Source organism: Natator depressus, chromosome 3 (assembly GCF_965152275.1).
Source record: "Natator depressus isolate rNatDep1 chromosome 3, rNatDep2.hap1, whole genome shotgun sequence".
Classification (NCBI taxonomy): Eukaryota; Metazoa; Chordata; order Testudines; family Cheloniidae; genus Natator; species Natator depressus.
The window spans coordinates 89,117,074-89,144,746 of NC_134236.1; the positions used below are offsets into that span (position 1 = coordinate 89,117,074).

A 27,673-nucleotide genomic window follows, 5' to 3' on the forward strand; every position below is an offset into this window, starting at 1 on the left:
TCACCACCACTGTCTTAGAGAAGCTCATATCTCTGCTGTTTTCCCACCAGACTTAGCAGGCATGAGAACTCCAGCTGAGGAAGCACCTCATGGAGAAAGCAATGAGGCCACAATCAGACCAAGGCCAGGGACACCCCCAGCCAGAATCATCAAACGGCTTGCCTCTTCGCAAGAGATCTGATGTAGAATCAGAAAGCAGAAAACTCAGGGACCCTTCACCGGGGTTCCAAGTATAAGAGAAGATTCCCCGCTAAGTCCACTCCAAAGAGACTGGATCCCTCCTTCACTCTGTCCAGGTCAGGTGAGACTTCACGCCCACCTTCTGAGAATGCAAACTGTCTTAAACCTTTTATCAGGGTCATGATAAAAAGGTGCTCAGGAGCAAGGATCCTCTGACACCAGACTCCACACCAGGAATGGTGCCATCTGTGGTAACATCCAGGTCAAAGGACTGAGATTCCTTGTACTGACAAAAAGCATCTGATAAGAACTTCATTCACTGGCCATGATCCCTTATATATTGGCCTTCTGAGGAGGACTCTTTAGTTTTCCTAGATCCACAGTCTCCCTTGTTGATGGAACTGATCTTTGGGAGGGAGATTTTAACCCTGCCCGGAGACATGGATTCTGGGAGAAGAAGTCCATCCACTATCCCCACCTACCAGCTGCAGCGTTCCGTGAATGGTACTGACGGCACCACCGATTGAGCTGGAGCCAATCTTTTCAGCATCAGTAGAATCAAATGCAGGAGGAACCATCATCACTTCCACCAAGGGAGATTAGTTCAGATGGGAGATCAAGACCTTCCTGGCACCACCCTCGTCCACCCACCTTGGGACACCTTCCTCATTATCAGTGGTACCTCATTCCTCGGAGACCCCCACAACCCAGATTCGACCCCTCGTACAGGTCTTACTGGAGCCCATGGGACCCATACACATGACCACCAGGGTCTGTGTGATCTAATAGGGAGTTATACCACTCTTTCCCTCCAAAAGAAAAACTAGAACTTGCTACTGAGCTCGTAGAAGATAAAGTATGAGCTGGATACAGTGGTTTCACCAGTACCAACAGGGGTATCCTCCTCATCTCCTGATGAGGCAATCACTCCAGCCTTGCCGACTCCTCCAGATGACCATAAGCAATTGCAGGAGCTGCTATTAAAGATGGCAGAAGAGCTCCAAATCTCCTTAGAGAAGGTCTAGGACACACAACATAAGCTCCTGGACATGGTGAAACCCATGGGTTCCCGCTGAATAGCACTCCCAGTGAACAAAATCACACTCGAACCATCAAGTGCTGTATGGCATACACCAACAACATACGCCCCTATTCCCAAGAGGGCAGAGAAGCATTACTTTGTCCCGGCAAAGGGAGCAGAGTTTCTATGTACCCACCTTCCACCTAACCCGTCAGTTGTTCAAGCACCACAGAAAAATCAAGATACCAACACCCAAAAGCCACCCCCACAGATAAGGAGGCCAAGTGTCTTGATCTGCTGGGGAGGAAGGTGTTTAAATCTATTAGCCTCCAGTTTAGAATATTAAGCACTGTAGGCTAAGTGTGATTTTCTAAATTATTCTAAGTTCCTAGACTTTACAAACAAATTACACCAGCAGGACAGATCTCAAAATCTTCATGAAATCAATGGCTATTGCCATTGTGATGTGAGGGGAATCAAGGCTTCACTCTTCAGGGTTACCCAGCGAAGTCCAGAACATTATTCAGGATTTGCTCTTCTATAAAGCCAATCTTTTTTTACAAAAAGATGGATGAATCTTTGCACACACTAAAAGACTCTAGGGCAACCCTCTACTCCCTGGGTATGTAGATGCCAGCCCTGAAGAGGAAATTCCATAAGCAACCATATAAACCAAGGCCTGTACTGCAACCATTCTACCATCAGAATTCTTGTGAACCACTCCATAAGTTACTGAAGGTGCAAAGGTCATCATATCCTGCACCTTCCATTTCCACGGGATCGAACTAATCTCCCCTGGCCAAAAGATATTTTGGACAGGACGCTTGAGAGTTGCAAATCGGTAGTGTTGCCATCCGTAGCTGATCCCCAGGTCTCTTTTGGTGACCACCTAGCATTTTTCCCCCCACAACTGGAGGGTGTTAATGTCAGACAAGTAAGTGCCAGATATCATCTATTCTGGCTAGACCACTGAGTTTCTCTCTCCCCAACCCCTCCAAAGCCCCTTATCACATTCCTCTTCAGGGACCACTCTCAGTAGGAGGTACGAGGAGGCAGAGTCTCTTCTCCAACAGGGAGCAATATAGCAGGTACCTCTTCAGCATCAGGGAAAAGGGTTCTATTCAAAATATTTTCTAGTGCCCCCAAAAGAACGGAGGGTGTAGACCTATTCTTGATCTGCAATGTTTTTATTCACAAACAAAAATTCCACAAGGTTACATTGGTTTCAGTAATACTATCCCTGGAAAAGGACATGTTCACAGCTCTTGATATGAAAGATGTATATTTTCACATGGACATTTACCATTCCCACAAAAGATTCCAGAGTTTTGTTGCAGGTTCCAACCACTATCATTACACGGTACTTCCATCCAGTCTACCAATAGCCCCCAAGGTCTTCATGAAAGTGTTTTCAGTGGTAGCAGCACTACTCAGATGGGGCAGTTACACCATATTTCCATATGTAGACAACTGGCTTCTCACAGGCAGAACATGCCTATAAGTCCTGACATCAACCTCATCCCTGCTCTGGAAATCAGTATGAACATAGAAAAAGTCTACCCTGACTGATGCAGATTATAGAATTTATAAATCTATCCATACGGAGACAAGGGCTTGTCTCCCTATGGACAGATTTCACACCATGAACAACTTGATAGATCCCATTATGCTCAACCCTTGAACATTAGTTCAGATTTGTCTATTCTCCTAATGCACATAGCATCATGTGTGTGTGTAACGCTATTCACCAGACTCCACTTCTGTTGTCTACAAGCTTGGTTTTGGACAGTAAATATATCAAGTAAACATGACATGAACACCATAGTAACTGTTTCAGTCAAGGTGAGGGTCTTTGACTTGGTGGAAAGATTCTGGGCAAGTGTGTGTGGGTGCTCCTTTTCTATCATCCACACCTGATAGGACAATATTTACAGACACCTCCTTGTTAGGCTGTAGGGCTAACATGGATGGTCACACAGCTTAGGCACCAAGATGTCCTGGAAAACCAGGAAGCACATAAATCTTCTGGAATTCAGAATTGTCCAAGAAGCCTGCAAAGCATTCCTACCATTCACCCAATCTCATTATATCCTCAATGTCAGACAATATAATAACTGTATTTAACATAAACAAACAGGGAGGGGTGAGATCCACTCTCCTGTGTGTAGAAGTGATCAAATTACAGAACTGGTGTATCAGAAACCATGTCACCCTATTGACAGGGCATCTTCCAGCAACCCAGAATTCACTGGCAGACAGCCTCAGCAGGCATTTTGCTGTTGATCATTCATGCAAGTTACACAATGTAATTGTGAACAGTATCTTCACTTAGTAAGGAACCCCTCACCTGAGACCTGTTCATATCCCAAGTGAACAGAAAGTGAAATATATACTGCTCCAAGGGAGCTCAAGACCATTATTCCAGAGGTGATTCTATCCTACTTCTTCAGACAGACCACTTCAGCTATGTCTTTCATCCTTATCTCACTGCTACCTCGGTTTTGGGCATGAATCATCGTCATCACACTCAAATGGCTCAGACAGTTCTGGTTTCTGAGTCTCCTACAAATGTCAACCCATCCAACCATCATCATTCAAACTTTCCCAGATCTCTTGACTCAAGAGAATGGCAGGGCCAGACATCCAAGCCCAAGTGCCCTTCACCTCACAGATTGGTATTTGGGTGGACATCAGACTTACAATGTTACTGATCCAAAGCTGTGGAAGTTGTTCTTAGTAAAAAATGAAATTAATGGGCAGCAGGTTTAAAACAAATAAAAGGAAGTTCTTCTTCACTCAGCGCACAGTCAACCTGTGGAACTCCTTGCCTGAAGAGGTTGTAAAGGCTAGGACTATAACAGGGTTTAAAAGAGAACTGGATAAATTCATGGAGGTTAAGTCCATTAATGGCTATTAGCCAGGATGGGTAAGGAATGGTGTCCCTAGCCTCTGTTTGTCAGAGGGTGGAGATGGATGCAGGAGAGAGATCACTTGATCATTAGCTGTTAGGTTCCCTCCCTCTAGGGCACCTGGCATTGGCCACTGTTGGTAGACAGGATACTGGGCTGGATGGACCTTTGGTCTGACCAGTATGGCCGTTCTTATGTTCTTAATAGCAGAAAGGATTCCAACAGAAAATGTTATCTATCTGGGCATAGCAGTATTACGTGTCTCCAAAGACAGCAGGAATTCCTGTCATTCTGGATTACCTCCCTATCCTTAAGATGACAAGTCTTAGCTTACTATGGGTTTACCTGGCAGCAATCAACTCCTGTGATCCACCAACAGACAATTACTCTCACTTTACTCACCCAGCCACATCTAGTTTCTTAAAATGTTTACTTAGAACATTTCCATTGGTAATGAAGCCAACCCCTCCCTAAGAGCTTAATTTAGTACTTTCACACTCAATATCCCACATGTTGATGTGCTACATGTTTGATGTTTCACCTGTCAATAAATGTCCCTTCCTTGTTGACTCATTGCCAACACCTCAGCCAGGCAGGTGGGTGAAGTTGGAGCCCTAATGGCAAACCCACCATACACAATATTCCATAAAGACAATGTCTCGCTATGACTACACCTGAAATCCACTCCTAAGGTAATTGTGGTGTTTCATAAAAATCAGACTATTCACTTACCTCTGTTATCCCTGAAGTCTCATGCTTCCAGTGAAGAGAAGAGACTTCATTCCCTCAGTGTACGGTGAGCATTGGCATTTTACCTGCAGAGAACAAAACAAATCAGAAAGTAACCTAGAGTGTGTATTGCCATAGCTAAACAAGTCATAGGACAGATTTCTAAATGGATCTCAGATTCTATCCTAGAATCAGTTGGTACATCTCCCTTTCCCCTAAGGGGTATGGGCTCACTCTACAAGATTGCAAGCAACCTCAGTAGCATCACTTCAAATGGTACGTGGGCTTGATATTTGCAAGGCAGCAACTGGAGAGATGGTTGATCTGCACTGCCCTTTATACCCTTGGCACAGAGCATGAAGAGAACAAGGGCATGGGTGTGGACCAACAGACACTACTTACAAGAAGTCTCCAGTCTCAGGCGCATAAAGCACAGGCATGCCCCATAGTGGAATACAGATAGGAACACACATCTTGAAGAACTGCATTTACAAAGGGTACATAACTTCTCTTTCTTGACAGTACTATGGAGCATCAGAAGTCATAGGTTAAGTTTGGTGGGCAGGGGTGACTTGCATGGAGAAGGGATAACTGAAGAAGGAAAATGTGGTAAGGGTGAAGTGGTTGCCTCTTTTAACTGTTCTCTTCCAGATTTTCATGCTTTTGAGGGGTTTCTTAAGGTAGAAGGCTTACTCTGTTGAAAATGATAGTATTTTCTGGGCTCAAGCAGACTTCACTGCTACACACTTTCAACCTTAATTGTTTCCTAATTACAGGTTTCAGAGTAGCAGCCGTGTTAGTCTGTATCCGCAAAAAGAACAGGAGTACTTGTGGCACCTTAGAGACTAACAAATTTATTAGAGTATAAGCTTTTGTGGGCTACAGCCCACTTCATCGGATGCATAGAATGGAACATATAGTAAGAAGATATATATATATATACATACAGATAAGTTGTAAATTGCCATACAAACTGTGAGAGGCTAATTAGTTAAGATGAGCTATTATCAGCAGGATTGTTTCCTTAATTGTTTCCTAATGTTGTTTTGGGATTACTGATCATATCTCACTAGTGCCTGTAGAAAGTTTTCAGATATGAAACTCACAAGCGTCTGAGCTGTATTATATATAGTATGTATACTGTAGTATATTATAATATGTCTATATGGCTTCACTGGCCAGTACACACAGTTCTTCATCTCCACCAAGAGCAAGACAAGAAGTAAATGACTTAGTTTGCAGCAAGGGAGATTTAGGTTAGCAATTATAAAAAAAAACCAAACAACTCTGTGTGTGTGTGTGTGTGTGTGTGTGTGTGTGTGTGTGTGTGTGTGTGTGGTTAAGCATTGGAACACATTACTTAGGGAGGTTGTGGAATCCTTGTTATTGGAGGTTTTTAAGAAGAGGTTAGACAAACCACTGTTAAGGATGGTCTAATTATACTTAATTCTGCTTCAGCACATTGGGATGCCCTAGATAACCATTTGAGGTCCTTATCAGCCCTACGTTTCCATGAATCTAGAATTCTATGATTATTTTGTCAATCGAGTCACAGGATTAATAAAAAGAAAAGGAGTACTTGTGGCACCTTAGAGACTAACCAATTTATTTGAGCATAAGCTTTCGTGAGCTACAGCTCACTTCATCGGATGCATACTGTGGAAAGTGTAGAAGATCTTTTTATATACACACAAAGCATGAAAAAATACCTCCTCCCACCCCACTCTCCTGCTGGTAATAGCTTATCTAAAGTGATCACTCTCCTTACAATGTGTATGATAATCAAGTTGGGCTATTTCCAGCACAAATCCAGGTTTTCTCACCCCCCCCTCCACACACATACAAACCCACTCTCCTGCTGGTAATAGCTTATCTAAAGTGACCACTTTCCTTACAATGTGTATGATAATCAAGGTGGGCCATTTCCAGCACAAATCCAGGGTTTAACAAGAACGTCTGAGGAGGGGGTGGGGGGTAGGAAAAAACAAGGGGAAATAGGTTACCTTGCATAGTGCCACAAGTACTCCTTTTCTTTTTGCGAATACAGACTAACACAGCTGTTACTCTGAAACAGGATTAATAGAACTTTTTCTGACTAAATATTTCTGTTCCTCCCAAAGACCACAAGAAATAAAAAAATGAAGGAAAGGGTAAGTAAGCAAATGCTGCTGCATTTCTCTAAATCTCAAGGGCTCATCCATTTTATGACCATGTGAATAATAAGGGCCAGATCCTGTCACCATTATTCATGCTGAATATTTAATTACTCTGCACGTAACCCCACTGAACTACCCATTATGAAGAAGGATAGCAAAATCAAGTCCTTAGGAGCGAATTCAAGCACAGGCTGTCAGAACACGTGGAGCAGAACCCTCCACTTTTCTTTGCTGAGGCCCCAATATTTCCACCCTTACTCATTTTGAATAGCACTTTATGCTGTGAGTTTCCCACAGATGCTACTCAATATACAGATGACGGAATCTGTCAGAGTGTCTTTTTTTAAGTAAAAATATTATGATTATTTATTTAAATATGTAAAGGTAATTTGTACCCATAGCATTCCCATTTCCATTAGAAAAGGTGTAAGCACAATTTTAAAATCAAGCTGGAGGGTACTGCTGAAATATCTGTTGTTTTTTTCTGAGCTGTCTTTGCTTAAGCAACAAACAGGGCATATGTCAAATAATAAAAACAAATCAATCTACATTTTATTCATATTATAAACAAACAGGAAGCTCAGTGTTTCAGCCACAAACTGCCTTATTTTATAACATTGAAAACGTTTCCAAAATATAGGAGTCTGGAGCAAATGTTGCTCTTGTGTATATCAACCTAAATCAAGACTAACTCAGCTGACTTCATTGAAATTATGCAGATATACTTGAGAGCAGAACTTGCTCCTTAACCCATATTCAAGTATCTGCAAGAGCAATATAATTACAATTAGGAAAGGAGGAAGGGAATCATTTAGATCAAACAGTAGTTGTCCTGCTCCATCCCTCACCTACATTTCTATATCTTTTCTTTCCAATCTGAGTCAGTTTTGTCGTGAATACAGTATTTAACCTTTATCACACAGCATCTGCCAAGTGTATCTTTCACACCCTCCGAATACCTGAAAAGCCCATTCATACAACTAGGCATATATCTATATGAAATTACATTAATCATTTGCATACACAAAGAAAGCGGGGGAAACCCAGGAGTGTGTCAGACTCTGGATCTGAGCGTGTTGCCAGATCAGTAGGTTGGCACCAGAATGGAAGTCTATCAGCATGGAAACAGGTGTTGCAGTCTTGCTGCTACAGTACCAGAGGGCATCATTATTAAAAACAGTGGCAACAAAGGAGCTATTGTTAGGAATATAGAATAAAAGGCTTGCACACTAGGGTTAACATGCGAGGAAGTAAGCAAAATAATTGTGGAGGATTTGTCATATGCTTCAGATTTTCCTTTCATTAGTATGAAAATAAAAACCTAGCCTGAGTCCGGGTAACAGCAGGCATATCAGACAGTGAGAATGTGATTCAAACAAGGAATCATATTTTCTCTTTTGTAAGGATCTAAACAGCAAGTCAGATAAAAGTGAAGTTTTTGGCTCATGTTTTAGTTATAGCAGGTTGAGCAGTTTGGTTCAGATGCATATTTGTGTGGGATCCAGATGTTCATCCTCATGTTCTGAGACTCTTTAGTCCACAAAATATGGTTGAAGAGCTGGCAAAAACAGGCTCTCCTGTGATATTTCCACTTCTTACTTCTAGTCTATTCAGATTCTTACACCTTGCTCAATATCTTAGTGTATGAGTGACTTCCAGCTGTGTGTTAAGCAATCGTGGCAACACATCCGTCACACGTTGTTTGGTCTCTCATCACCTCTCCAGAGGGAAAAGCATGTGCAGGGAGATTTCTTGTTTTGGTAGCGTGGGTTGGTTTCTTTTTAATTTTTTTTTTCAAACATAAATGTGCCTTTTGCTATTTGTTTATATTATTGATGGCAAGGTCAAAGAAATGGGCTTGTACTCAAAGCAGAAAGTGGAGATGTTTGTGATTGCCCTTAGCTCTTGGCAGGAGTTCTTGGACTGCACTCAGAGAAAGTTCTGTCTCCCACAAAGATTAGCTTTACTCTTATTGTTGAGAGTTCCATTATGCCAGAGGGAAGAAGTTGTCAACCACAGCTTTAGGTAGTTTTTTTAGATATCTTAGGCCCAGCCCATGGAGTGCATTGAAGATAAGGACCAAGTCCTTGAACTTGATTCAAAATTCTATGGGAAGTTGGCACACAGAGCAGAGTACTGGGTTGATGTGTTTTCAGGAGCCTGTGGTGCTGAGGAGACTCTGTAGCATTCTGAACTAGTTGGAGTTCTGATTCCTGGAGTGCTCATGGCTTCATGCCCAAGTATATTGGACTGCTGTAGTTCACCTGAGAGGTGATGAAGGTGTGAGTAACTAAGGCCAGGTCTTCATCAGCTAGGAAGGGAGAGTATCTCCCAGCATCAGCAAGGAATCCAAGAGTACTCCTTTACTACAGACTGAATTGGTCAGTTGTGGATGTATATCTTCAACCAATGAAGACTGCACCATGGTTGCAAGCTCTTCAAAATACTTTCCTCTGGTGTAGTTGGAAATATTTTTTGTGGTATTTTGACACTCTCTCTCAGGAACTTGAAGTAACGTACCAATAGTTTTGGGTCAAGGTTCACAGTTTAGGTGAAGGTCTGAGTTGGTTCTTATATTGTCTGAATTTATTTGCCTATATTTGGTTTCTCATTTATTTTTAATTACGTGGAAAGGAAATGATAATTGCATCAAATGTGTTACAGAATTGTTACAAAATCCCATGTTCAGATGAATGCAAGGCTAATATAATCAGATCCAATGTTTTATATTTGAAGTCTAATACCTATGACAAACAAGAGATGGGTTTAGGTTGCAGTGTCAGGATCAAGCCGTCTCCAAAATATGCTCTAGTTTAGGCCCTTAATCTACCAGAATAACATGGTGTTCCCCCAAGAAAGAATTTTACCTCTTCTTCAAAAACATCAGGGGAGCAGATAATCTGGACTGTCAGAAAGTGGTAAAATACTGTAGGGTATCAGAAAACACCATCACTGCATGAAAGCTTTTGGAAAGTGTGTCATGGAAATGGAAATTTTATCAAAAGCATTCACTTACACAGTTACTTCAGTGAAGAGCAAAGATATTCACCTGCAGCCCAAGTTGAAATTCAGATGTATTTTTATCCTCATCATGCAATAGAATTTCCCTGTCCTTTATTTCGTGGAATGAATTGTCACTGACCTATATTTCTCTTCCCATATCACAAGAAGATTCAGATGGTAATAACACAAATGTACATTCATATATAGTCTGCAGAGATATCCTGCTTGGAGCAGTTCTTCACAAATCTGAAGAAATGTTTGCACACCCCATGGGGAAGGATGAGAAAATAATGTATACTGCAGTCTGCTAGTTGTAGCAGGTTTCTGCAGGGCTTGGGTAAAAATAAGTTCTCTACCAGGAAAGAGGTGTGTGATTTAAGCAAACAATGTTATGTTGAGCTTGCTGTGTTTCAGTCATGTTACTATGGCTGGCTCTAGCTTAATAATGAGCACTAAGGTCACACACTGAGGATAGATACATTTTGCTATGAAGTGACAGAAAAAGTAAATAGGGAAAAAATGGATTAAAAAGCCAGAGGCTGAACAGGGTGCCTTCCAGTACTAAAGCTCAGATGTCATAGTGATGAGTGTGATAAACAGATAGCTAAAGTTAGGCAAGCACTGAAATACCTGTGACAAGTCTGTCCAACTTTTCCAGGTTCTACCTCTACTTGAGTATATTTTTACACTACTGACAGTTGGTAGTGTACTATTATCCCCACTGTATAGCAGGCACTGCCTATTTAATATAGTGAGACATACCTGAAGATGTTCGTAGACATGTTTATAACAATCAGTAGAAGGTAAGGTAGGTAGATCGCATTTAAAAATGTGCTTATTGCCCTACACGACCGAATAACATTACCTCAGAATTTGCAGTATTCCCTAGCTGTTTCCCGTAGTAAGTACTGTATAGGGAAATACAGAGAACCCTACAAATAATGAGGTAGTGTTTCCTGTTTACCTAAAGGACACTTAACATGTTTGATAGAGTAACTGTTGTATGCAAAATTAGAGGAAGTGAAATACCTCTGGCTTATACTCAAGTTTTTGGACTCCCCACAGAGGTAACTGAATGAAACACTACGACCTGTGTTATACAGGAGATCAGACTAGATGATATAGTGGTCCCTTCTGGCCTTCACATCTATGAGTATGAATCTATTAATATAACTAAAATGGGACTACTCCTGTTCATAAGACTAAGCGAGCACGTAAGTGTTTACAGGATCAAGGCCCAAGAGAGATGAGTGCTAGCTGCTATATCACCAACCCCATTTTCTGCATCATCTGGGTGTTCCTTTGATGTTTCTTATTCAAGAACTGACTAGGCCCAGACATGCTTATCATGTGTCATCCTTTTTTGTAACTAAGCAGTTTATCCCCTGGTTTGTGACTACACAACTTGCAAATTATGTGTAGTGAGGGTCAGACAGGCCTATGAGATGTTCAGATTCTTTTCAGAGTGCAAAAAAAAAGAGCTACACATATGCACAGGCAGATATGCTGTAGTTCCTCCATAATCATGGTGTTTTGGAAGCTCTCGTGGCTTTTAACTTTTTTTTTTTTTAGAAAAAAAGTTTCACTAACAATCAACAGTAGTTTATAAACAGAGACTTTTTCCTTCCAGCCCCTTGTGTTTTCTGTTTCATCTCACTGAAAAATGTATCGTATTATTTTGCATCATTTCCTATGGGGTATTTCTATTTCTCCTTTGTCTCCGGTGACAAACACCACCATGCTGCATGTAGTGTTTATTGTAGAACTAAATGAAGCATGCAGTGCAGCATCTGAAAACAATTAGAAAATAATTGAAATGAGCCATGGACTCTAGTTAGTCCCATTACATTTTAGTTTTCGTAAGTAACGTTATTTGGGAATTAGAGCTGAACCTTCGCGGTCCCTCTGGTTGCTGGCTGGCTGGCAACCACAGTCCCCTTGCTGGTGCAAAGAAGTCGGATTTTAAACAAAAATGGAGAAGAGCTGCTGTTGTTGCACAAAATAAACTGAGCTGCTGGAGGGGCAGGAATCTGTCAGAGGTTAGGGAAGAGGCACTTCTTATGTGCCCTCACGTGGGAGGAGACTGAGTCCTCCACTCTCTGCCTTTGCAGCAGCTGCTTTATGAATTAATAAAGAGATGTTGCCATGAATATGCACACAAGGTCCTTTCATTAATAATTCAGCAGGCCATCAATCAGGCAGCTGCACATTCCGCACAGGAAATTGAGGTTAGGCCTGTTTTGCCCCTGCTCTTTGAATTACAGCTGAGAAGCCGGGTAGCAAAAGGGCCTTATTTTGTTTATCAAACAAGGGGCGGGGAACAGAAATCCCACACACTGCAAAAAAGTGAGTAAGAAAGAATGCTTAAAATAAAAGTATGTTGTACCTGGCCAGGGAACTCCCTTCCCCCACCGCAAAAAGCCAAGTGCTTTTCTATGCTGTTTGCTACAGTACTTCTTAAAGACTTGTAAGGATGCAATGCTACTTTGATCCTCTGATAGCAAGAACACCTTCAAGACAGACTGTCAGGATTGTGGAAAGTGATTCACATCTTTCTAACAAAGAGGACAACTGAACTGTTGTTTGTAATTATTATTTCTATTAACTGGGATTATGCTCTGGGAAAGAATTAAATGGATGTTCTTGAGGGGTAAAAACTTGAGCCCAATCCTGAAAAGAGTTCAGGATGTGAATAATTTTATGTATATGAAAATGGGACAACTCGTGGGTACAGTTACTCCTAAGTTCACAGGATCAGAGCCTTGATAGTTTTTAAACAAGCAAGCAAGTTCACCTGCGAGGAGAAATTTTTAAAATCCAGTAATTTAGCGCCTGATTCAAGACCCCTGAAGTCAATACGAACCTTTCTCCTGACTTTAATACATTTTGGATCAGGCCCTTAATGCCTGGTTGATATAGCTTTAATTCTTCAGGTGGCACATGCTCAGCAGCCTTTTGTATATCATTGCATTTAATTCATTATTTAGTTTAGATGACCAGGTAGTATCAGTTGGAGAAGAAGCCTCTTCCATCTGCAGTGTGCTAGGAAACTTTGCCTCCATGTGTACACTACCTCCAGGCAGGATTATTTTAACTCACTGTCTACCGGCAAGGAGGTGGGCACAAAGAAGAAGCTGTTTTTTGGGTAGAATCCAGTCACCCTCTCCCTAGATGGGACAAAATGGCAGGAGCATACCACACCTGTGCTTCAATCCCACCACTGGCTCCCAGTACATTTTCATGATCAGCTTAAATACTTGGTCTTGGACTCCAACGCCATCAACAGATCAGGCCCAGTTGCATCAGCACCCACGTCTCCAGCCGTTACATCTGTGCTTTTCTCGGCCAAAGCAAATTACAAAGCTGCAGGATGAAGCGTGTGAGAGGTAGAGGTAATGAATTCTCTATCAAGGGGTTTCTATTCCAAATGAGTTTCTAGATAAAAAAACCTTATACAGAAACTGACCACTTTCAGAATATGCTGAAAAATCCTGTTCTTTAGAAAGCATTTCCACAGTAACAGGCACAAGGTTTTTAAGTTCTATACAGTGGTGCCACTTCAACGTTCATTCTGGTATTCAAGTTCTACAGATATTACCTGGTCCAGTGGCATTTCCCATTTTAAGTATAGATAATAACACAGAAAACAGAGTGAACTTTTAACCTGAACGTAATGGGGTATACTGGCTCTTTAAGACTAGTGGAATAAACGCAGGCCCTGGAAATGGCCATGTAGCAGGAAGAGAAGAAGCAGGCCCTAGTAATTGGGTGGAAAGACCCAGGATACCGTCGCTTTAAGGGCCAGGTACCATGAGCCCTATAGTACAGGGTGGAACAGGGCTCCCCTCTCTCCCAACCAATGAGAGAGAAGGTCTCCAAAAGAGGGCGGTATAGATGCTGCCTTCTCACTCAGAATAGAGTGTGTGCTGAGAGAAAGAAGGAAGCCAGAGCCAGAAGGCTGAGCTCCCATCGGGAAGGACAGGATCAGCGGCTCCATAGACAAGGGTCTGGGGCAAAGTAAGAGCTCAGTTTGCAGCAGAAGAGCTGAAGATGAGTAGAAACTTTTGCATTGCTGTAATGGCCTTTATTTTGGGGACATTGAGGATTATTTTGAACTACTTTTGGCTATTAACCCAGCCCTAGGCAGTGGCTCATGCTAATCTCAAGAAAGGGCCCTGAAAAGGGGAAAACAGAGCAAAGGCACTGCAGAGGCACCTCTGGCTATGAAGGGGTGATCAGTAAACAGCAACCAGCAGTCCTACTAGAGTGCACCATGGGCACACGCTTGTATGCAGACATATACAGTTTCTAACCAGAGAAATGAGAAGAGACAGAATCTCCACGAAGTCCTCTAAGAATCTTACTGCGGCAATACAATTTACCTGGAAAGCAACTCGATATTACCACGATGGGTGCTACAGATGGTGGGTCTGATTGTCTGAACATCTTTGAATTATGATGTAGACTGAGCGTGGCAAATACTGCTTGAACAAAAAGCTGAAAGAGTAGACTCACAAAATGCTGTAGAACCCAACTACTCGAGAGCATATTAAGAACAAACTAGTTATCCTGGTGATTTAGATCCAATGGAATGATCAGGGATGGATCATGTCAGAAATAAAATAAAATAGATTCATAGATATTAAGGTCAGAAGGGACCATTATGATCATCTAGTCTGACCTCCTGCACAATACAGGCCACAGAATCTCACCCACCCACTCCTGCGAAAAACCTCTCACCTATGTCTGAGCTATTGAAGTCCTCAAATCGTGGTTTAAAGACTTCGAGGAGCAGAGAATCCTCCAGCAAGTGACCCGTGCCCCATGCTACAGAGGAAGGCGAAAAACCTCCAGGGCCTCTTCCAATCTGCCCTGGAGGAAAATTCCTTCGCGGCCCCCAAATACAGCAATCAGCTAAACCCTGAGCATATGGGCAAGATTCACCAGCCAGGTACCCAGGAAAGAATTTTCTGTAGTAACTCAGATCCCACCCCATCTAACATCCCATCACAGGCCATTGGGCCTATTTACCATGAATATTTAAAGATCAATTAATTACCAAAATCATGTTATCCCATCATACCATCTCCTCCATAAACTTATCGAGTTTAAGCTTAAAACCAGATAGGTCTTTTGCCCCCACTGCTTCCCTTGGAAGGCTATTCCAAAAGTTCACTCCTCTGATGGTTAGAAATCTTCGTCTAATTTCAAGTCTAAACTTGAATAAATAAATAAAGTATATTGGATCAAAATACTTTTGTGTCCTCTATAAGTACTTCTATTGTCTATAAACTTGACAATAGAAGTGAAATATACCCTGGCTTTCTGCATCGGTTTTATACTTTTTATAAATTAAATATAAAAGCACTTTTTTTTGTACCCTATGACTGTTTAGAAAAATGGGCCTTTTCAAAGTTTCCCTGCTGGCATGTCCTGTTGCAATATTTCTCATTGATTGCGTAGTTCCTGTTACATGACATTATGTCACATAACCCAATACAGTGGACAGGACATGTCACAATATAGTGGGGTAATATTCATCACAGTGTGCAGGGGAATTAGGTACACATCTCCTCCCCTTCTGGTATTGTTAACAGCAACTGCACATCACATTCCCCTGCACATCACACAAGGCACATTTACCCCAAGTTATGTTCCAAGTCAAGAAATATGGTTTCTTGAGGAAAAATGGTAAAAATAAGTAAATCACAAAGGAAAAAAAACCTGTTTATAAGTCACTTTTTACAATGTAATCATTTCCAGTAAAGCACAATGGATGGAAGTTAAAGCCAGACAAATTCAAATTAAAGATAAAGCACATTTTTTTGTAATAGGGAGAGTGATAAACCTTTGGAATAAACTACGGAGGGAAGTGCTGGATTTTCAATCTCTATGTTTTCAAATAAAGATGAGGATGCCTTTCTGGAAGATATGATTTAGTCAAACAAGTTATTGGGCTCAAATGGATGAAATTCTATGGCCTGTGCCCTACAGGAGGTCAGTCTAGATGATCTGGTAGTCTCTTTTGGCTTTAAAAATCTATGAATCTGTATTAAATTGTATTATAATTGTAAAAGGTGTAATTACACTGGATATACCAGACTTGAAAAGATGTCATAAGAACTTACCAGTCCACATGCAAAATCTGCTTATGCACCAGCAGCAAGATGCTGATGATGAAGAAAATAATGATTTCTACTTAACTGTCAAAAACAAGCAAACAAAACCCTACCCACTCGGGACAAGTAGAACTTTGCATGGCTGGAAAATCCACAGGTCTTTTTAGCTATGAAGAAGGTTAAGGAAAAGGACCTGGGGTTACAGTGGACGAGAAGCTGGATATGAGTCAGCAGTGTGCCCTTGTTGCCAAGAAGGCCAATGGCATTTTGGGATGTATAAGTAGGGGCATAGCGAGCAGATCGAGGGACGTGATCGTTCCCCTCTATTCGACATTGGTGAGGCCTCATCTGGAGTACTGTGTCCAGTTTTGGGCCCCACACTACAAGAAGGATGTGGATAAATTGGAGAGAGTCCAGCGAAGGGCAACAAAAATGATTAGGGGTCTGGAACACATGACTTATGAGGAGAGGCTGAGGGAACTGGGATTGTTTAGTCCGCGGAAGAGAAGAATGAGGGGGGATTTGATAGCTGCTTTCAACTACCTGAAAGGGGGTTCCAAAGAGGATGGATGGTAGCAGATGACAGAACAAGCAGTAATGGTCTCAAGTTGCAGTGGGGGAGGTTTAGGTTGGATATTAGGAAAAACTTTTTCACTAGGAGGGTGGTGAAACACTGGAATGCGTTACCTAGGGAGGTGGTAGAATCTCCTTCCTTGGAAGTTTTTAAGGTCAGGCTTGACAGAGCCTTGGCTGGGATGATTTGATTGGGGATTGGTCCTGCTTTGAGCAGGGGGTTGGACTAGATGACCTCCTGAGGTCCCTTCCAACCCTGATATTCTATGATTCTACGATTCTAATTGCCATCAGCTAACCAAGAAGAATGGAATAAAACTGGTATAAATGAGATAGAAATTTGGCCTATCTAGCAAAAGCCACTACTCAGAATAGTAGAGAGGCAAGGTGGGTGAGAAATATCTTTTATTGGACCAACTTCTATGGTGAGAGAGACAACAGAAGTTGATCCAGTAAAAAGATATTACCTCACCTACCTTGTCTCTCTAATATCCTGAGACCTACACAGCTACAACTACACTGCATCCTATTCAGAATATGTTATTGCTTCTCATTCTGAATTGTTTTAAATTACATTTTTTTTAATTAAAGACATATTATGTGTATTTTAATTGGTGATTAGGACACAAAAATACATTGCCTTTATTTAAAGCAAATTTTCAATTTTCATTATTAAATCTTTTTTTTTTCCAGGCATACATCTAGGGCCAGATTTTACTGACATTCACTCCATGGGTAGTTCTGTGGAAATGAACAGAACTATCTGCAAAGTAAAGCACTACTGGGTAAGCATACCAGAATTTGGCCCATAAAGTACACTAGACTTCAGCACGTGGCTATTTGCCAAACAGAGTTTTTCCACTCACAGCTGCAAGCCAAAATTGTAAACTGCAAGGTGTAACTCTCTACTACTGTTTCAGCTTCTGTTTCCATGGAAATGGGATATGGATGCCTCCCCAAAAAGTTGTAAATGTTCTAAAATAACAACTACTTAAAAATTTCATTTACTGTGATTTTTTACTAGTCTTGTTTCCACTAAAAAAAAAAAAAAAGTAAGCAGCTGAAATTTTCATTTGTCCATTTCGGTTGCTAGTTGCCTGCTGAGGGGTCAAAGTGATATTTGATTTCTATAGCACTTCACAGAAAAGGCAGACAAAAAACCCCACCTAAACATAAAAATTGTAGGGAAACTATTTTCTCTAGCATTTTTTCCTTTTGATTTGAGTAGGACTTTGGGGGAAGGCAAATTAGCTCATCAAATCAATCCTGAGTTGTTATATTAGATATCAACCCAGTCAGAATCTTCATTAGCCTCCCATATGGCCAGTTTATAAATTTAAATTCTGGAGAAGAGGTAAACCTATACTAAACACCCTTGTTACCACACGTAACCCTATGACCCCTTTAAACTACCCCATAGGTTTCTAGTCCTGTTTTGTCCAGCTGTTAGTCAAGGACCCCATTTACTAGGCAAATGATTGTACTGGTCCTTTGGGTCACATAGGACAGGTTTCATTCTCTGTGTGTATGAGCATGCACATACACATGTTTAAAATATGTATTAACGGCCTACAGAAACACAGTCTATACCCCGCCAATATTTTGGCCTGCAAGGCTAACTGAACGGGCTGCCCTGTTTACCAGATCCAGTCCATCTCTAGCCATTGCCCTGTGAAGCTTAACTCCACAGTAGTCTGGGAAAGTCATCACAGTTGCTGTGTTCAGTCTCACCATCCATCTTTAGATATTTTCAGTTAATAAAACAAGAAATGCCTATTAAAAGAAAAAACATTGCCTTTTGCTTCTGCAGGACACCTTTGATAAGAAGCCCACAGGACTCAATCATTGCTTTCAATGGAAGAGAGATGGGGCAGAAGAGTACTGTAATATCTCTGACTCAGGAAGCTGCTGGGAGCTAATTCTCCCCATTTAAACGACCTTACATGGTTCAGTAACAATCCACTGCAGGAATCACTGACATGGATGATTGTTTTTTGACTTTTTAACCTCCAGGTAATAGAGATTAAGTGCTAGTTGGATGGAGACAATGTTTTCTAGTACAGTATTGAGACTCAAATAACTACACTGTATTTTACAGTGGAAAATAATGGAGTTACAGCAGTAAGCTATCTTTCCTTTTGCCCCTGTTGTAAATGGATTGCATCCATAGGATCCTGATCTACTCAAATGCAATGTAAATAGATTGAGAATTTTCACATATACTGTGTGCAAACTGTTTAATACATCTGGAGTTTTGTAGTAATTGTTAATCTGCAGTTAAACAACAGATCCACAAATCAGGAGCTCAGACTTTTTAGTAAAGTCAAACGACAGAGGAAGTAAGAATATAATATTGTATGTTTCCATAAATTAGATGAGAATAGGACAGGATTTGGTTAAGGGCCGGAGGTGAAGAATCAGTGATTTTTTTTAAACTAATAATAATATGCTATATGTAAGTACTCATTGCTGCTATAAATCCTTTATTGCTGTTATAAATTCTATTTTCTCTTAAAAGAATACATTGTTTCCCTTAACATTTGATTAACTCCTCCTCCTTTATGAGACTGCATTATTTGCTAAAGCTCTGGGATCCTCTGCAGTGCAATTTACCCACACCAAGCCCCCAGTGTACCTCAGCTCTGTGAGGGAGGAACCAGGGAAGAGATGAGTATGAGTTTCCATGCTGATTCAGCCTTTGCCTCTCTGCTGAGATTGTAAACAAGCACCATGTGTCAACTGGTGTCAGTGATAATCTGTACATCTGTCCTGGGCTAAGACCACCAACTCATTTCACATGAGCCACAACACGGCCTTCAGATGATAGAGGACTTTTGGTCACTACTATACTACAGTAGATCTGAATCAGTGAGCTACAGGTGACAGAATCCACAGCCCATTACCAGTCTCCAGAGCCAACTGTTTCCCTTTCTATTCCATTTGCTTGTTCTTGCAAGAAACTTTCTCTTTTGCCATGTTATTTAAGCAACATATTGCAATGTGCCTAAATAATGAATTCTGCCTCCCTGCTGAAAATGGAAAGTAATGCACACCTACTGCACTCTCAACTCAGAAAACCACAGTTAGTTCATTTAAGATTCATGATGCACAAATTTCCTGTTACACTTTGTTGACCTAATGTGAAATCTGGTAGAAGGAGATTAGCCCATACCTGACTATGTAGTCTCATATTGTGGTATATAATACATTACATTATCTCATGTTACCATTTTTTTAACTAGTACATGCAGGACAGGTAGCACTGTGAAATATTAAAGATGAATGGTTAGGATCTGACGCTCACTATTCCCTTATCACATATATAGTGAAGGTTGAACTCAAATTTACTCTGGTGGATGTGCTGGGCTGCCCAGAAAATCATCCTCTCTATCTGTGGATCAGCAGATGACACAGTTCACTACCCTTTCTGCTCATTTTCCTGGGGTTTAACATAGTTCTGAATCCATAAATCTTTTCTTTATACTGTAGGGCAATAAAACATGCAACGAAAAAATGCATCCAGTTTCTGCTATGAGGAAGGGACCAGCCCCTGCATGCTTAATACACATGTGTGCTGCTCAGTGCCACTGAAAACCATGAATATCCCAAGTATTGTAGAATGAATACACTGCTGACAGTCTGGAGGTTGTTGATTGGCCGGGGAGAAAGGGTAGAGAAGAGAAAAGACAATATTTTTCTATGGGCTGTAAAAACAGGAGATATACTTCCTGTTTTGAAAAAATAACATCACTGACTAACTTTGATGCCCTGGGGGACAGTAATGAAATAAAGCATAAATCAGTGGAGTAAACTAAGACACGAGATGAGCCAATAAAAGAATGACTTTTCCCTGGTCACGACCTGGAGGAACACAAATGCTTTGTCTCAGGGAGGAAATAAAATCTCTTTTCCATGGCTAAGCAAGGAGGAAACTTTATTTCTCATCAAACCTGGAAACACAACAATACTTCCTGACTCCCAAACCAAGGTATGCAAACTACAGAGGCAAGTGTGTCGTGGATACAAGACTCAGTGCTATGCAGAACACTCCTGGGTTGGTACCGGTGTTACTGAACAGCCCAATCTTCCACACTGAGTAAAAGAAACTTCAGCATTAATGTGTAGTACAAATACCAGTAATTATAATAAAATCCAACCCCACTAACATTATATTGACATCATGTCTACTAATCTACAGAGGAAGTAGAGAATATAAGGGGAAATATGATATTTTACAGACCTTCATTAGACAAAATTAAAGGCAATAAAAATGCCCATAATGTTTCAAATAAAGAAACCTTTTGCTCCTTCCTTCTTTTTTTAAAATTTAACATGCACTTAAAGATCAGGAATTACAGAAAATTCATGTTCAGGTTGAATATTGAAAGAACAGAGGGCTGACATGATCATTTTAAATGTACTTCTGGAAACTGTTCAGATACTGCAGTGATGAGGGCAATGTATGAACTTGATTAGAATAGACTAGACTAGAATAGTGCTGCTTTGGCACAGAATTTTACTTCAGCTGCTAAGGATTTTTCCCACTTGCATCTGTGTCACTTTTATTTCACTACTTAGCAAAGGGGCAAGTGGAGCTTCTTTCATTATTTGATATTTACCACACCAGTGATAAATAAATTGCTGTCAATACTCCCTGAAATCTTGCATCGTTATGTCCCAAGTGCTTCTGAATATCCCACTCAACATCTCTTTGCATTTTTATACACCTAAATACCTTTTAAAATCTGTCCATCAGTCACTTTTGGAAATGGAACTTGGGTGCCTAATTCACTTACGCATTTTTTGAGAATTTCACCCATGGAATTTCACCAAAGGCATTTCCATTAAATCCCTTTGGATAAAAGCTGTGCTCACATTTGTGTGCACAAATATCTGTAGCTAGATATCTAATACCTATTTTCAACTGTAACTCAGATAGTTAGATGTTTACTAATATGTGCACCTGCAATTTATTGATGGTTAAAAATAATGCAACATTTTGCACATGCAATAAAAAATAAACGGAAAAAAGCACATCCAAAAATGGACTCGAAATGTCTTTGATCATAGTTAAGTAATAGGGATTGCAAGAGCCAAAGAGCAGATAGATGGTCCTTGAAAGCAGTGCAGGTATGGAATTGGTCTTCTCACAGAACTGCAGCATGAGAAAAACACAATTATGAGCCACTGCATGAATTGTTTTAACTCAGTGAGTGCCTTCACTCCAGAGATATAAAACTAGCTGCAGAAGAAGAAAAAAGAGATTCAAAATAAAATCAATATCATCTGTTATAACTGTTCTCCAAGAAATACTGCAATGTTTGGGAATACTGTGGGAAGAGAACATAAAATTCCCCACTGACTTTTCTATGATTTCTGGTTATTTAGGTTTACCTTTCTTAATTCTTTGTATTTCAGATTTCTTCACCAAAGCCCAACAGTTAGAAAGTAAATTGTATTTGTTTCCTTAAACATTTTCTATCTCTCCGATTTCACCTCTTATTTCCTTCTGCTACCAGGTACAAGCCATTGTTTCAGTATTGTAAATGGTTACTTCATGTGCATTGAAAGAAGAGCTTTTGAAAGGTAATATATAATGAAAAAAGTAGATCAAGCTGCTGTGTCCTCCCTACGGGATAACAGATTTCTCTCACATTTGACTGAAAACGGTGGTGCCTAAATTCAATGGTAAAGTAATAATGGCTTATTTCTTCAAGTTAACTCCAGCTGGGAAGAAATGTTTTTTTTTCCCCTAAGATTTAAGCATTTATTCCAGAATCCATTTCAAATGGACAAAGAAGGTTTAAGGATCCACAACTGCATGAAATATGATTTACGTTATTGCCTAATGATGATATTATGCCTGGCACTGTACAATATAAAGACAACATTGCCCCTGCTTCAAAGGTCTTTCAACCCAAATGAGACAGGCAAGGCAGACAGTAAACTGCTTGGTCAAATAAGATCCCATTTTCAATGCACAAATGCTGTATGTAAGTAAACTAGTAGGAATGTTATATAAATCCTCAGTACACATACATTTGCTACTGATAAACTTCAAAACCAAATAGTAAGTGCACATATCATTTACACAGAAGTTGACATCACCACCATCCCAAGGAGTAAAATGATATAACCTACCGATAAAGTTAATTTTACCCACACTGACCTTATTAAATAGGCAAGTATTGCATATTACACACACTGTAAATATTTATTTTAAAATCTTGGTTGACATATATACTATACATAGGTGTTAACAAATATATAAGACAGACATCCAGGGATATCAGTTTAAGTTACTAGTTTACAGCATATACATATGGAATTGCCAAAATTTTCAGAATTGGCCACCTAAATTTTGCTCCTCCCCCAAAAAACTGTTCAATCACATGGCCCACAAAAGCTATAAATGTATAATTTGAAGACAAAGAGGACGATGCTGTCAGTGACCAGTGCTGTGTTTGCAAATGCTCATCCTGATGCACTGAGGTGGGGCTTTGGCAATACTGGCTGGGGAGGAGAAGACCTAGAATCCTGTGCCCTGCTCTTACTCCCATCCATTACAAAGTTGGGCACCCAGTCATGGGGACTGGCCAGTCAAATTCCACTGGTCATGTCACTGGTTTCCTCACTCTTCTTATTTGATAGGAGAGGGTAGAATTGTATGTTGGGACCAGAAGAACCATACTGGCTCCAAGTGGACAAAGTGTCAACATGAAAAGAGGCATGTGATAGAAGGTTCCAGCAAGCACCTGGTATTTGACCGTGACACATAAAGGCCAGCCAGCCAGAGGTAAGGGCAGGAAGTCAAAATGATCAGCTGTCCTTCCACAAAAGCCAGACAAAGGGCTTCTCCAGGTGCATGCCTGACTGACCTGGCAGATGGCCGATCAGCAGTACCCATAGTGAGTCTAGTCTGTGAAAAAAGCTTATTGGAACATCTCTGAGGGTGAGATTTTATTTGTATTCAGTTTCCTACTGTATTAGGCTTAGACTTGCATGTTTTATTTTATTTTGCTTGGTAATTCACTTTGTTCTGGCTGTTATTACTTGAAACCACTTAAATCCTACTTTTTATATTTAATAAAATCACTTTTTGCTTACTAATTAACCCAGAGGAAGTATTAATACCTGGGAGACCAAACAGCTGTACGTATCTCTCTATCAGTGTTATAGAGGGCCGACAATTTATGAGTTTACCCTATATAAGCTGTATACAGAGTAAAACAGATTTATTTGGGGTTTGGATCCCATTGGGAACTGGGTATCTGGGTGCTAGATACAGAAGCACTTCTTAAGCTGTTTTCAGTTAAGCCTGCAGCTTTTGGGGGATGTGGTTCAGACTTGGGTCTGTGTTTGCAGCAGGCTAGCGTGTCTGGCTCAACAAGACAGGGTACTGAAGTCCCAAGCTGGCAGGGAAAACAGGTTCAGAGGTAGTCTCAGCACATCAGGTGACAGTCTCAAGAGGGTTTCTGTGACCCAACCCATCACAGCTACTCTCACATACTACATCATCAACAGGAACATTCTGGCCCCAAGGCCTTGTGGAATGGGGCCGGGGTGCATGCCCTGTCTCCAGCACCCTCTCTCCTTCTGATATCAATTAGCATTTTTCTCAGAATGTATATTGGTGTTCATTGTGAATGATACAATACTCAGTTTTAATATGACCCGCCAGACATCAAACCTGTCATCTGTTCTGTACACTTACTTCCCATTGAATCTTGAATCAACCTCAAGGTCTCAGTCTTTGTCTCCAAAGCTGTCAATGGCAGGGCCCTGCATTTATAAAAGTTCATGTAAAGTTCTGAGGTGAGGACTGTGGGCAACAACTCTGCTCCTCAGCCTCAATGGAACTTTCTACCTCAAGGGTAAAGTGTGATACTGTTTGAAATATGGGAGATACTTTATGATATTGTTGATACCAATATTATAAAATTGCAAGGAATCTGACAAGATATGCCATGTAAGGTATCTATGAAAATGTTATGATTTGCCAAGTAAGATAATCTTGTTTATATGTTTTATCACCTTTGTATTGTGAGTTATAGATATGTAGGGTATATCTGTATTTCAAAGTTGTGCTGTGTTTCTGGGTGACACCCCCAGACAGAATGGCATCAGCACTAAACCTGCTTGATGGCCCATCAAGAAACATCAGCTGTACAATGAACCCATTGAAAAAAAGCCAGTGACTAACCATATGAGTCAGCAAGAGATGTAGGGGCATGCCTATGGACAGAACTCTAAGACTTTTTCATTCCATGTGCTGTGAAACTTGTGTTTGGGACACAGGAATTATAAGTCACATGGCAAACGATATAAAAGACAGCTGCATCATCTCCATTTTGTCTTTAATCCTGCTTCCTACCTCTGGAGCAACTTCTCTACAAACTGAAGCTCTGAACAAAAGGACAATGACCCATCAAGCTGTGGATGTGCTCCAGAGGGACTTTCAAGCCAGCAAACTCACTAACATTGGTGAGAACCTGATATATGGACTTTGAAATCTTATGCATATATCTGATTGCTTGACCATTTAAAAACTCTCTTCTTGTTCTTTCTTTCATTTATAATAAACCTTTAGTTTTAGATGCTAAAGGATTGTCTGGCAGTGTGGTATTTTGGGTAAGATCAAACTAATATTGACCTGGTAATGTGGCTGCACCTTTAAGGTCTGAAGAACATTTTGTGTAGTGAGCAGAGTTTTTAAATAACTTCTCACTGTACTGGACCTATGTTCTGATTGGGAGCCAGAGAATTGGAATACAATAAATGAGGCTGTGTTATTTCTTTTTTCAGCTTTTTGATAACCCGTGGGGGAGAGGAGAGATCAGGAGCACAGTTTGTGACTGGTTGGTGAGTCTAACTTCAGTGTTAACCATCAGTTTTGGGAGAATCTGCTCTCCTTCTTGCAACTGCCCTGACCTTGGCATTTTCAGGGAGGGCTACCTGGGTCACATAAAGCTGGTCTGTGCAGGAAACAGAGCTGTCTAGGTGGTGAGTCTGAAACTGTGGAACAACCTCCCCACAAGACTATTCCAAACCTTATTTCCTTCCTCTCCAAGTGCAAAGTGTTCTTCTTCCACCTGCCTTCTCTTAAAGAAACCTGAAACAGCATGTACATTTTAAAAAATCCTCAAAATCTTACCAAAACAAAAACTACACTGCACGCACAATTTTCCTCAAGAGATAAGACAAGATAAGAGAGAGAATGAACTCTCCATGACAGATGCTAGTCATGTCACTTAATGCACTACTGGAGGGCACTCAGATCCCACAGTGATGAAGGCAGTTAACAAGAAGTAGAAGTGAGGCCAGAAGTGCAGTTTGGAGTATTGAGCTACAACACAGAAACACAAAGTAAGGCATCTTGTGAGTGTCCTAATTCTTCACACACTGAAAGGATTGAATAGAGATTTTCAGTATGAGGCTAGATGCTGATGGTTTGATATAGAGAAAGAAAGCCCTGGGTGGCTTTTCTCTGGTGGTTAAGGGCCTTATTGCCTATTATTAATTATGGTGCTCCACCTGGACATATTCACTCTGGGTAAGATCCGTGGGGAGTTTAATAATTAAAGTGCTCAGTAACAAAGTTTGGTTATTTGGTTAATAAAGTTGTGGCCATCCATTTTAAACCATAAACCATCTATGAGGCATATTTTTACTCCACCTTCCATGCCCATGCCAACTCCAGGTAGCATTTGCCAAAATGGGATTTGCAGGCAGCCATACACACAAATTTTGAAAGCACAGTATAGGCGGTCAGTTTTGAGAATCTGGACCACAATAAAAATCTTATTTTGCATGCAATGGCAGTTGCAGGCAACTCTCCCCCTTCCTTCTTCCATATCCACCAAACAAATGCTGCACGAAAGAGGAAACTGGAGTTCCTTGGTTAACATTTTCCACCTATTACAATCACAGATAAACCCCAGGCTGCCTATTTAAATTAGAAACCAATGACTCCCTGGTACTGTAGTTGCTTCATCGTTGCTTTTACTTTTTTATCAGGAACTGACAATGCCTTATTTTCAAGAGCTGCATGCCAAAGAATTGTAAAGAATTAATAATATATAAACACATAACAGATAGTGTACAGCACTGCATAAATGCCTTACATATAATTTATGGTATATTTGCAGCACAGAATAGTTTTAAACACATCAACCATTGCAGTTATTTTATTTTAAAGGTATGTATTCCATTATAAATGGCTTGTTAAATAATTAGGGAACGCTGATATCTGCGTGCTTTCTGGGAATGGTTTATAAAGGAGTTATAAATGGGTCCAGCACTACTGAAAATGCATTTACTGTGTTTTAAGAATGGTGTGTTTGATTATAAAATGCTTACTGAACATAAATTCACCACTTGGAATAAAATGTGAAGCCCTATTTTAATAGTAAATGCCTTTACAACAGAATTATGACCTATCTGTAGCAGACATATAAATATTAATGATGAGTGAACTTCTTTGCATAAGAAGTGACCTGAACCTTCACATTCAGCACATGGTCAAACACTTGTTAAGTTTAGGGAAGTATGGTTAACTTTTATAATTGCATTTCATTTTTTTATTTGCCTCCGTTCAGCCTGATTCAAACCAAGACTCAGAGTAAATGTGCAAGGAAAGGAAAGCAAGCCTCACAGTATCTACTACTTGAAAGGGAGCAGGAATTACAGTGAATCTCTCATGAGACTGCCAACTCCCAACTCAATGCTCCTTTTCCCAACTCCTTCCTTTTGTATCCCTGGCCAATTGCCTGATTACAGAGGCATCCCAGTACTAGCTCCATCTCTTGAATTTACACTGACCCAGAGGTTGTGCCATGCCCATCATTGTTAGCTTTCTATTGCCGTGAACTCTGGATCAAAACTGACCATTGATTGCCTGTCTGGTTATCTTGGCCATCACTTCATTATCCACACACTCCTGCTCTTTACACAGCTCCAGTGATAAAAGCTTAAATGGGATCT

The 27,673-nt window shown here is 40.6% G+C and overlaps 1 long non-coding RNA gene across 1 annotated transcript in view; it reads right to left on the minus strand.

Moving 5' to 3' along the window:
• LOC141983952 (uncharacterized) overlaps positions 1 to 27,673 on the minus strand; it is a 52,169-nt gene that overhangs the window by 15,948 nt on the left and 8,548 nt on the right. The window contains exon 2 of the long non-coding RNA XR_012638590.1: positions 4,843 to 4,925. This is a non-coding gene — a long non-coding RNA (uncharacterized LOC141983952). The remainder of the gene's footprint in view (positions 1 to 4,842; positions 4,926 to 27,673) is intronic.